The sequence below is a fragment of the Dipodomys spectabilis genome, unplaced genomic scaffold, assembly GCF_019054845.1.
Source record: "Dipodomys spectabilis isolate Male_0828 unplaced genomic scaffold, ASM1905484v1 ptg000042l, whole genome shotgun sequence".
Taxonomy (NCBI): domain Eukaryota; kingdom Metazoa; phylum Chordata; class Mammalia; order Rodentia; family Heteromyidae; genus Dipodomys; species Dipodomys spectabilis.
This window is the reverse complement of record NW_024870719.1, coordinates 5069202-5081785: the sequence shown is the minus strand read 5'-3', so window position 1 is coordinate 5081785 and position 12584 is coordinate 5069202.

Genomic DNA, 12584 nt, shown 5'->3' with positions numbered 1-12584 from the left:
GGAAAAGAAAAGGCACAATTGTACACAGAGAGAAATTACAATAAAGTTCAGGCCTAAGAAAGCCTCAACAAATCTACATCAGACCCTGGAACAAATATTGCACAACAAAGTTGGCCCCTGTGGGGAGAAAATCACTGGTCCTTTGTACAGCCCATATATACACTACTGAGACATGGGAGGCAGAGGCCTAAGAAAGTGTGAGGCAGGTCCCACGCACACACTGACAGTCACTTATGACTCATTCAGCCCTTGTCCCTAAGCAACAAGGCCTTCCTAGAAAGAGGATCTGTGAAGTACTTCTCCATCTCTACCACAAAACTGTAAGGCATATGTTTTTATTCCTCCCATTTTGCACATAAAGAAATTGAAATGTAGACAGATTTAAAAACTTACCAAAATAATTCAGTTAGTAGTTGAAAGATTATTGATGCATACATTTTTGGCTAAACTGATGTTCAATGTACTCACAATGCTAGGTATTGGAGAGAATATGAAGAACTGTGAGGGTATGACATTTTGCTCTTCTGGCAAGCTAACAATTTAGCCTGCCCCATGCCATCGATGTTGACAGAGCATGAGACCCTGGAGTCAGAGGAAAGGATTTGGTTATTTGCTTTCCAGCAGGCATTATGAGCTTTGTGTTCTCACCTATCTCCTAGGACAGTGACCCCAGCTTTACACCAGCAATGCAGAGGCATTATAGGTGGAATCACACATACACACACACACACATACACACACACACACACACACACACACAAACATACACACACAAACACACACACAGGGAGTTTGTTTCACAGAGAATGCACTTGAGCTTAAAAGTTGTCTATTTTCAAAGTAACAGTGTATAAAATTAAACCTCAAAAATGTACTTGTAGTGTGTCTAATTTTTTTGTTTCTTTTGTATGTTCTTCCCCCATGGTATAACCCCTATTTTCACTGTGTTTGATTCCAGTGCCCTGCATCATTTATATACATTTTTCTAATTTGGGGAGGGGAAGGGAAATAACAAAATGCTGAAATAAGGATATAGGTTGGCCAATTGTAACAATGAAATGTGCAAGACACTATGTTGAAAATGAACTTTACAGCTTTGGGGGGTAGAGAGGTTGGGGAAGTGGGGAGGAAAGGGATGGTAAGGGTAAAACAAAGGAGGGGGTAACAATGCTCGATAGGAAATATACTCATTAACTTGTTAATGTAACTGTAACCCCTCTGTATAGTATCTTTACAAACAAAAACATATCTTTAAAACATCAATGGCTTTTCTGTGTGCCAATAATGAGAAGAGCAAGGCTGAAATAACCCTACACAAAATGAAATACCTACGAGTTAACTAAAGAATTGAAGGACCTATATGATGAAAACTTTAAAAACATGAAAAAGGAAATTAAAGCAGAACTTAGGAAGTAGAAAAACCTCCCATGCTCCAGGATTGGGAGGATTAACATCATGAAAATGGCAATACTGCCAAAGGCTATTCACAAATTCAATACAATACCTATCAATATCCCAACCTCATTCCTCAATGAATAGAAGAAGCAACCCAAAACTACATATGGGACAATAAAAGACCCTGAATAGCAAAAACAATCCTTAGCAGGAAGAACAGTGCTAAAGGAATATCAATACCTAATTTCAAGCTCTATTACAAAGTCATAGTAATCAAAACAGCTTGGTACTGGCCTGAACAGACCTGAGGACAATGGAATAGAACTGAAGACCCAGAAATGAACCCACGGACCCATAGCCACCTAATCTCTGACAAGGGAGCTAAAAAATATAGAATGGAAGAAAAACAGCCTCTTCAGGAAATGGTGCTGGCAAAATTAGTTAAACACCTATAGAAAACTAAAGCTAGATCCTTCTATATCACCCTGTACCACAATCAACTGCAAATGGATCAAAGAACTCAAAGTCAAAGAAGACACCCTGAAAACATAACAGGAAGGAATAGAAAAAACTCTAGGGCTCCTTGGCACAGGCTGAAATTTTCTTACTAGAGACCCAGAAACACAACAAATCAAAGAAAGGTTGGACAAATGGGATTGTATGAAACTGCAGAGCTTCTGCATGGCAAAGAACATAGCTAGCAAGATCAATAGAAAGCCCACAGATTGGGAGAAGATCTTCACTAGCCATACAACGGACAAGGTTCTCATATCTAAAATATAGTTAGAACTCAAAAAATTACCCAACAGGGCTGGGAAGGTGGCTCAGTGGTAGAGCGCTTGCCTTGCATGCTCGAGGCCCTGGGTTCGATTCCTCAGCACCACATAAGCAAAAAAGAAAAAAGCCGAAAGTGGCGCTGTGGCTCAAGTGGTAGAGCGCTAGCCTTGAGCTGAAGAGCTGAGGGACCGTGCTAAGTGAAATGAACCACAAGATATGGACACAAGAGGTTTTATCTTTGTTGCTGTTGTTTTTAATGTACTATGTGATATTTTTGTCTCTTTTGTATGTTCTTCCCCCATGGTATAACCGGTTTTCACTGTATTCGATTCTGGTGCCCTTCATCTCATATATACATTTTTTTCTAATTTGGGGAGGGGAAGGAAATAACAGAATGCTGAAACAAGGATATAGATTGACCCATTGTAACAATGAGATATACAAGACACTGTGTTGAAAACAAACTTTAAAACATCGGAGGAGGGGGAGGGAGGTTTTGGGGAGGTGAGGAGGAAAGGAATAGTAGGAGAAAAACAAAAGGGTGGTAACAATGCTTGATAGGAAGTGTACTCATTACCCTACTCATATAACTGTAACTCCTCTGTACATTATTTTTACAATAAAAATATACATTAAAAATTGCCTATTTTGTTTTATTTTATTTATGTATTTATTTTGCTTTGGTAAGGCTTATACTCAGAGCCTTGGCACTGTCCCTTAGTTTTTTGCTCAAGACTGATACTCTACCACATCCACAGCTTCAGTTCTGCCTTTTTGCTGGTTAATTGGAAATAAGAGTCTGAAGGACTTTTCTGCTTGAACTGGCTTTATATCATGAATCTCAGATGTCAGCCTCATGAGTAGCTAGGATTTACAGGTATGAGTCACTGGTGCCTGGCAGGAAAATTTCCTATTTAAAAAGTATTGCTAGAAAAAATTCCCCCTTAGATTTTCCTGGTCCAGAAAAAAAAATCTGTTCCTGGTACTGCGTTGAGAACAGTACATCTTCCAGAGTAATTTGCTGCACAAATATCCTTCAAAAGTTAGTCCAAGCTGAGTGCCAGTGGCAGATGCCTATTATTCTAGCTACTCAGACAGCTGAGATATGGAAAACTGTGGTTCAAAACCAGCCTGAGAGCCGGGTACCAGGGGCTCACGCCTGTATTCCTAGCTACTCAGGATGCTGAGATCTGAGGATCACAGTTCAAAGTCAGCCCAGGCATGAAAGTCCGTGAGACTCTCATCTCCAATTAACCACCAGAAAACCAGAAGTGGTGCTATGGCTCAAGTGGTAGAGTGCTAGCCTTGAGCTGAAGAGCTCAGGAACAGTGCTCAGGCACAGAGTTAAAAAAACAAACAAACAAACAAAAACAAAACAAAAAAAAAAACCCAGCCTGGGAAGAAAATTAACTAGTAAAAAGAGAGGCTGAAGTTAGGACTCAATTCATGGTGGTAGCCTTGAGCAAGCAAGCAAGTCAAATAAGAGGCCCTGAGTTCAAACCCTACTACTGGCAAAAGTAGTCCATATGAAAAATGTGCAGAAATGCATATTTTGTTAGCCAGTCCACAAATTCACCAAAGATGTTGACATTGCTTTCTCATACAGTGACCACTGGTGTATAAGCTTTTGAGAATTTAATTTCCTAATAGGAATTGAAAGAAAGTAGGGTATATTATGACTAAAATTTACCAACATATGAAGTGTGCCAGTACTAGCACTTGAACTTAGGGCTTGAGTGCTGTCCCTGAGCTTTGATGCTCAAGATTAGCACTCTACCACATGAGCCACAGCTCCATTTCCAGTTTTTGGTGGTTAATTGAAGATAAGAGTTTCAAATGACTTTCCTGCCTGGATTGGCTTTGAACAACAATCCTCAAGTTTCAGCCTCCTGAGTAGGTAGGATTATAGGTATGAGCCACCAGCACCATGGGCCCAATGGCCTTTAATATACTTTAATCTATATGTATATATATATATATATATATAATTATATACAAGTGGGTATATACAACAGGGTTACCATTCAACAAATCCATTTATAAGTGCAATGTCTCTTGATTGATATCACCTCTCTCATCATTCTCTCCAAACCAAGTCTCAGTTTTCAATGTTTCATAGGATATGCACTGAATATTATGACTTCATTTCTCTTATAGAAAATGACAGTACCCAATAACTGGAACATCTGCACATCCTATTTGATATTCAAATTAATATATTTGAAAGGTTACTGCATTTCAGAATACTTTCGGGTGAATTATTACAAATAGCTTGAATCACGCATTTTACCCAATCTACTGAATTACATAGCAGAAAGTCATTAAAAACCATTTGCAACTTAAAATAAATGTGTTCCATTTGTGCCACTCAATCTTAAGCTTCAAGATAAACATGCCCTCTGTCTCATTCTCCCACCCATGCTATTTTCCAGAACAGCAGGGGTACTTAAGAGTTATGTCTATTGCTTCCATCTTGGTCATTGCCAAAGACTGGGTAAAGGCATTTTAATCAGCTGCAATGATGATATTTAGTAAGATATAAAGGAAAACAAAAGAAAAAATAGGAAACAAATTGGAGCTGGAATCCAAAATGATCTCTTGAACCTTTTTGAATTCCAGTAAACCATATGGGTCTTTCTGTATCTGAATTCCAAAGAAATCAAGTGCAGTAATACAGATAATTCTCCAGGCCCCTCTCCCCTGCCTTTGGTTTTTTTTCCTTTTGTCTCTGTTTTTTTATTTTGGTACCCTTTGTCTTGTCTATTAGTTTATCTGTTTTGAGGAGGGGAAGGGGAAGCACTGTGACACATAGGGTAAACCATTTCAGCAGTGATACTTACTAGACACTATGTTGGAAATAAATTATACAAACTGGAGGGTAGGAGGGTCTAGAGTGGGAAAACTGGGAGAAAATGAGGAAGGGGGTAACACTTCTCAAAAAGAAATATATGCTTTACCTGATTTATGCAACTGTAATTCCTCTGTATATCACCTTTACAAAAACTTTAAAGAAAAACAGAAGTCTAGCCATCTGCCAGTAGCTCAGTAGCCACTCTTTTATAGTAAGGAAGAATTCATTCTTTCTCAATACTGCAATACTTTACCAGTTGTGTGAAGAAAAGCATGATCATGTGTGTGCTAATAGAATTGATTTTATGTGCCACAACTTTTCCCCTCTCCTTGATTCCTGCTTCTATTTTCTTCTTATTCTCTTCAATGATTCAACCTGAAGTTCATGGAGAAGGCAGAGGTCAGTGGGCATGACCTTAATCCACTGAACAGATGCTTACTGTATGCTTTCTGCACACAGACATGTATCATGTTCTGGCAGCCCGAAGACAGATGAGACAGACTCTGCTCTCAAGACTTTTGTTCCCCATCATTACTCCTCCACACATCTACATAATTATCATCATCCTTACCCTTCTCTTCTTTCCTCTTCAGTCTGAGTTTGGCTGAAACTAATCCTTCCAGAGTTCCTCATTATGTCTTTCCCCTTCTTCTTTAGGTCCCTTGCTTGTCACACTATCTGATTTCACCTCTATTGTTAACCTTTCCTTTTTATCAACTCTACCTTCTTACAATGAGAATTATCTTCAAACCCTTTCCCTTTTTTTGTATGCTCTTTATTGTAAAAATGCGGTACAGATGGGTTACAGTTACATGAGCAAGGTAATGAGTACATTTCCTATTGAGCATTGTTGCCTTCTCCTTTGTTTTCCTCCTACCATCCCTTCTCTCCCACCTCCACAACTACTGCCCTCCCTAACCCCCCCTGCCCAAAGTTGTAAAGTCTGTTTTCAACATAGTATTTTGTACATCTCATTGTTGCAATGGGTCAACCTGTATTCTTATTTAAGCATTATGTTTTTTCCCTTCCCCTCCCCGAATTAGAGAAGTATATATACAAGATACAGGGCACCGACACCAAATACAGTGAAAACAGAGGATATTCCATGGGGGAGGAACATACAAAGCAACAAAAAATATCACATGGTACCTTTATAAATATGTTAGAAACAATAGCAAGAAAGAAAAAAAGATATGTGGCCCTATCTTGGGGTTCATTTCACTTACCATCATCTTATATGGTCATATGAGTATAGCTTTTGGAAACTAAATCAAGATGAGTTAAACCAACTTAACAGATCCTTTTACTTTTTTATAAAAAATATTATAAGCATTTGTTCCTCTGTTACTACCACATTATCTCTCTTATCCCTCTTTTTGTTTCTTTTGGTTTATTGTAAAAGTGATATACAGAGGGGTTACCGTCACATAAATAAGAAAATGCGTACATTTCTTTTTGAATAGTGTCACTTTTCAAGCACAATTCTTACAGCATTATTTATCATCACAAGATATGGAATAAGCTCAGATGTCCCTCAGTAAATGAATGGATCAAGAAAATGTGGTGCATATACACATGGAATTCTAAGCTTCCTTATCCTTCTTGACAATTAAGATTTTTAGAACCATCTTTACTCATTGGATATTTCTTCACTTCCCAGTCATTACACAAACCAGTTCCATCCAGGCCCACATCCATCATTGCATTGAATGCAATGATTAACCCGCCCAGTGCCAAAGCATCCCTGAGTCCTTTTGTTCACACATAGGGCAATGATGACACCCACCCCTTCTTAGGTAGCCAGTGAATTAGAACCCAGGCAGGCAGCTCCAAAGTCTAAGCTCTTAACTATTATATTATAATATAGTTCCAATGGGATGTGCTATCTGTGATTTCTCCCAATTAGTTAAGACCATGAGAGTAGGCTATATGACTTAAGCTAGACTCCTCACAACCTTTCCTAAGATTGATTTTTCTTAACATAAATGAGAGTACAATACCCCCAATCACTCTTCTCTGGAAGAGCTACAAAATTTAAAGATATGTTTATGATATTGTCCTTTGCTGATCTCCACATATGTAACAGAAAAAAAAAATGAAGCCAACATTCAAAAGAAGGAGAAATGAGAGAGTCCAAGAGATTTTTCCATCCTCAGCACAGTTGTGCCTACCACCAGCACTTACTCTGGGTGGCTTTCAATAGGCCATGTGAGCTCTAATTTCCTCTCTTAACTAATGCTAAGAGATTTCAGTTAGGTTTATTACTTACAGTCTGAACAGTCTTATTTCACATTGGCTCTTACCTTCATTAAACATTTGTTATTAATGACACTCTCCTTTTTCTCTCTCAAACCATTCTCATATTCCTGGCTAATTTCTATTCTCCTTCACTGGCCCAACAAGTGGTCATAACTCCAAAGCCCTTACTTTAGTCCTTAACACTCTCTCTCCTATGTCAAGAGCCCTGTGTCTCATGTTTATGAAACCAAAACTGTTTATGAGCTTAAAAGCCAATCATCCCTGAGTTTATACAGTCATAATGGTTCTAGCCTTGATTCTCACAGACATTTGAAATCAAATGTCCAAAATGGCCTTAAAAAGGACAAATTGAGCCTTCCTCACAGCATTCAAAAATTAATTCAAGATGGAACCCAGACATAAATGTAATGGCTCACACCTGTAGTTCAATCTACTCAAGAGGCTAAGATCTAAGGATTGTGGTTTGAAGCCAGTCCCAGCAGAAAGCCCATGAGACCCTTACCTCCAATTAATTATCAAAAGCAGCTGGAAGTAGAGCTGTGGCTCAAATGATAGAGTGCTGCCTTCAGCCAAGGAGCTCAAGGACAGCACTTAGACTCTGAGTTCAAGTCCCAGGACCTGCAAACACACACACACACACACACACACACACACACACACACACACACACACACTACATAGGCATTTTAAAGATAAAGCATAAATATCTTAAAAATAACATTTTTGAAAGGATATATAAATCAACAACTATTTAGGAAACTAAAAAAATTCAACTTCATCATCAAGAGTAAATACTTCTTTAAAAAAAGATATAATTAAGAAACTGGCTACTGGTGGCTCACTCTTCTAATCTGGCTACCCCCTTTCAGAAAGCTGAGACTTTAAAGACTGTAGGTAGAAGCCAAACAAACAGGGTTGAAATATTTCATGAGACTCTAGCTCCAATTTCTTGCCACATGGCTCAAGTGCTAATTATAAGTGAAAAAAGCCAAGCAAGAGTGTGAGGTCCTGAGTTCAATCATCAGTACCAGTACACAAGCACACATGTGTGCACACGCGCACACACACACACACACCATACTGCATATATATATAGTTTCTCCTATGCATTGAGAGAAAATTACCATAATACATATGTCTGACAATGACCTACATATACAATATACACAGAATTTCTATGACTCAACCCAAAAAGACAAAAAAAAGCAACAAATAATTGAGTCAAAGCTTTGAGTAAGTATGCCACACAGAAATGTGATCATTGATCACCTCACCAGTGTTCAACAGCATTAGTCATAAGGAGGCAAAATCAATGAAAGGCCACAATAAGCCTAGTAGAATGACTAAATAAAAGACCTGAAATATCAGAAGGAAGCTAAGGTACAGAGTCCTTAGAACTCACAGAGTCCTTAGAACTCACAAATATTGCAGGTGTAAGCACAAAATAGCACAATCAATTTGGAAAACTATTTAAAAGTATCATCAAAAGTTTAATTCACCTCTCCCCTTCAGCCCAGTAATTCACTACTAGGTTTTTACTGAGTGAAATGAAAAACACATTTTTCATACAAAGGCCCATATTATAAATGCTCGTGACAATTTTATTCATAATAGTTCCAAGAAAGGAATGATCTACTGTTAAAATAAATTAATATCATAGACATCACGCTCCAAAAAAAGAATACTGAACACAAATGAATACATTTTTTATGAATACCCTTTGCCACATACATGACTAAGTTGAGGAATGTTGGAAGGACTGATTGAACAGAAAAGACTAAAAACACTAGGGAACTTTCTTTTTTTGGGGGGGAGGGGTCCAGTCGTGGGACCTGAACTCTGGGCCTGGGCGCCGTCCCTCAGCTCTTCAGCTCAAGGCTAGCGCTCTACGACTTGAGCCACAGTGCCACTTCTGGCTTTTTTCTTTTTGCTTATGTGGTGCTGAGGAATCGAACCCAGGGCCTCAGGCATGCAAGGCAAGCGCTCTACCACTGAGCCACCTTCCCAGCCCACTAGGGAACTTTCTGAGGAGAATTGTTCTAAGACTTAGTTGTGTTAGGAGACCACAGCCTGATATTTTAAGTAAACAGTTCTCTTAAAATGGGTCTACTGTTGTATCTAAACTATTTCTTAATGAAAACATCTTAAAGGAAAGGATGAATAGCTCCTTGTTATGTAAATTAACTTTATCCGTCCTATAGGACGCTTTGTTGACATAGAATGATGGAGGACTAGGAGTATCAATGAGAATAAGATTGGAAAAAAAATGGGACAACATAAAGATCATATAGTTGACTCACAACATTTTCAAACCTTTGCTATCCTTCTCACGTTATTGGGTCCCACTTTCTTGGTTCTTCTAGATTGTTACCCAGTATCCCATCGTTGCTCTTAGATGGCTCCTAACTTATCTCTCAAGCAGAGGCATGGGCTTGAATCAACACTCTACAACTAAGATCGTTGTGTTTCAACAGATAGTATCTTTAAAAGAGAAGTTGAAAAGGTAACAGTGATCACTGAGGTAAGTGATTCATGAGTAGACATACAAATGAAATGAGAATGATAGAATGCTGGGTAATTAGCTCAGGAAGGGTACATCTGATATTTATTTATTTGGACTGCACTTGAAAGTTTCCATTTAAAAATATTTTCAAAATAGACCTGCCAACCAGAGCACTGTTTGGAAACTATAAAGTTGTTTTACGGCTCACTGACTATGGTCACATTTAAAAGAAATAAATAAAACATTTTTCACACTTACATTGCTTACCTATGATGGGTTATGTTAACTCTGGGTATAAAAGAAAATCCTAGAGGAAACAGAGTAGGTAAATCAATACATATCTAATTATATTGCACATTTGTTTAAAATCCTTAGGTAGCTGTAAGAAAATAGAGCAAACTCTTTAAAATAGTCCTCATTACTTTTCATAACTTCCTCGATTCATTTACTTTCAGCTTTATTTCACTCAATATTTGCTCATGTCACCAAGAGAGGTATTTTGAACTCCTTATACTTCAAATAATTGTCCATGAACCTTTTGTACCTTCATGACCTTATACATCCTAATCTTTCCTTCTTTCCCCAAGTCTCCTGGTTAATTCTTATTCACCTTATCACTGTGTAGGATATGTGCTACCTTGCCAGCCCCCACATTTGTGTGACCCCTCTTACTTTTCTGCTAGGCAGTGGGCCTAGCAAAAGCACCTTCTTTATTTCTCCCATATCAACACTAGTCCAAGGATATTGGGTATATTAGATATTAAACTTTTAAATTAATTAACCAATGAGTAAGTATAGACAAAATTCGAGACCTTGACAGGCATATAGGAATGGTAAAGATATAGCTTATTGGATAAAATTAGGAAGCATCAGCAAAAGCTCTTCTCAATGACTTCCTTGAATTTTCATTTCTTTTTAATTTGTTTTGAAAACTATTTTTCCTATCTTTAAGTAGTTGTGCAAAGGAGTTGCCATTCTACAAAGCAATTCATTAATATGGTACATCAGGAACAATGTCACCTCTTTCAACATTCTCACCAGCTCCTCCCTCTCCCCACCCATCCCTCACTTGATTTAATTTTTAGGATATATATTGAATTTTTTGGCACTTAACAAAGCAGTGTATTTATACAATGCATCTTCAACTGTGTCACATTCTCTTGCAATGACTTCCTTGAATCTGAAAATGAAACAAAAACACAAGGTCTAAGAAGACAATATTTTAGGAAAACACAGTGGTAACTGAAATGACTCTTGACAACCTGGTGCATGTATCTTAGTTGATGCAGACAGACCATAAATACAAAATGTAGTGTCAAGTGTTGAAAATGCTATGACAAAGTTAAGGGCTGGTCTAGTTTGGGGAGAATAACAGGTGAATGTTCCTTGGGGGAGGTGGCATTTGAGAGAAGACCTGAATGAAGACGCAGCAAGCTCGTTGATGCTCAGGAGCCAGAATGATGGGATCAGGCAGGACCCAAAGTGAAGAGTCCCATAAGGAGACTAGGAAGATAAGACATTCCCAGCCTAGAGTCCTAGGAATGATGAAAAGAAACAAAATGTTACCTCCAGAAAGATGGCACTTTTGGAGTCTCAAGGTCTTTTCTTTGTTCATTATTTTTCCTTTTTTTTAAACAGACACTTCTGAGCAAGACCCTTCACATGCTTACTCCCAGCACTCAAAAGACAGAGGCAAGTTAATTCTTTTTTTTTTTACATTTTTTTTGGGGGGGGGGTCCGGTCGTGGGGGCTGAACTCTGGGCTTGGGCGCTGTCCCTCAGCTCTTCAGCTTAAGGCTAGCACTCTACCCCTTGAGCCACAGCGCCACTTCCGGCTTTTTTCTTTTTGCCTATGTGGTGCTGAGGAATTGAACCCAGGGCCTCAGGCATGCAAGGCAAGCGCTCTACCACTGAGCCACCTTCCCAGCCCTGAGGCAGGTTAATTCTTGAGTTCAAGGCCAGTCTGGGCTATGTAGTCAGATTGTGTTTATAAATAAATAAGCAAGCAGGCAGTATGTGAAGTAGGAATTATTTAATAATCTGCAGAGGGTGGATTGAAAGTACAAAGGTAAAGGGAAGACCAGAAGGCACTAAGTTTTAAGGTACTGCCAACCTCCATTGACACCAGATGGTGACAATCTGGGCAGAGGTATATTGTGAAAGCCCCTGCAGAGGCAAAACAGGGCAGAAGGTGAGATTACTACCTCCTCTTTCTCCAGCTGTGCATACCCACCCTCCCTATGAAGCTCATCCAATTAGAAAGTATTTTCTAAGCAGCACAGGGAGAATTAGGACCAGGATCAGTAAACTATGAGCTGCTATCAGTCACTGGATGAAAAATAGAAGAATCAATTGTGTTTGATTTTCAGCAAATGACCTTGCTATGACAAGATAAGAAAACTGTGGTGCTTGAGATTCCAAAGTGGCTATTGAATTCTAGCAGTGGCTCTGCCACTGATACCTCTTAGTAATGGCAGGAACTAACAGAATGGTCAATAATAATAGGCTTAGGAGTTGAAGATCACTGATCTTATGAAAGGAAGAAAATGTGTGGCTTGGAAAAAAATCAACAGAGCAGCAAGAACCAGATAAAGAAGATGACAGCTCTCCACAACAACAGTTGCCTACAGATATAAAGAAAAATGCATCACAGAAGGAAAAAATGCATCTGTGTGAATACAGATGCAATGGTCCAATTAAACATCCAGCTCCATCTATTAACAGAAACCAAGACTCATTCTCTACAGCCCCCTACACCATCTGAAGCATCCAATAAAGAGTGCTTTGAGAATTTTTCAGT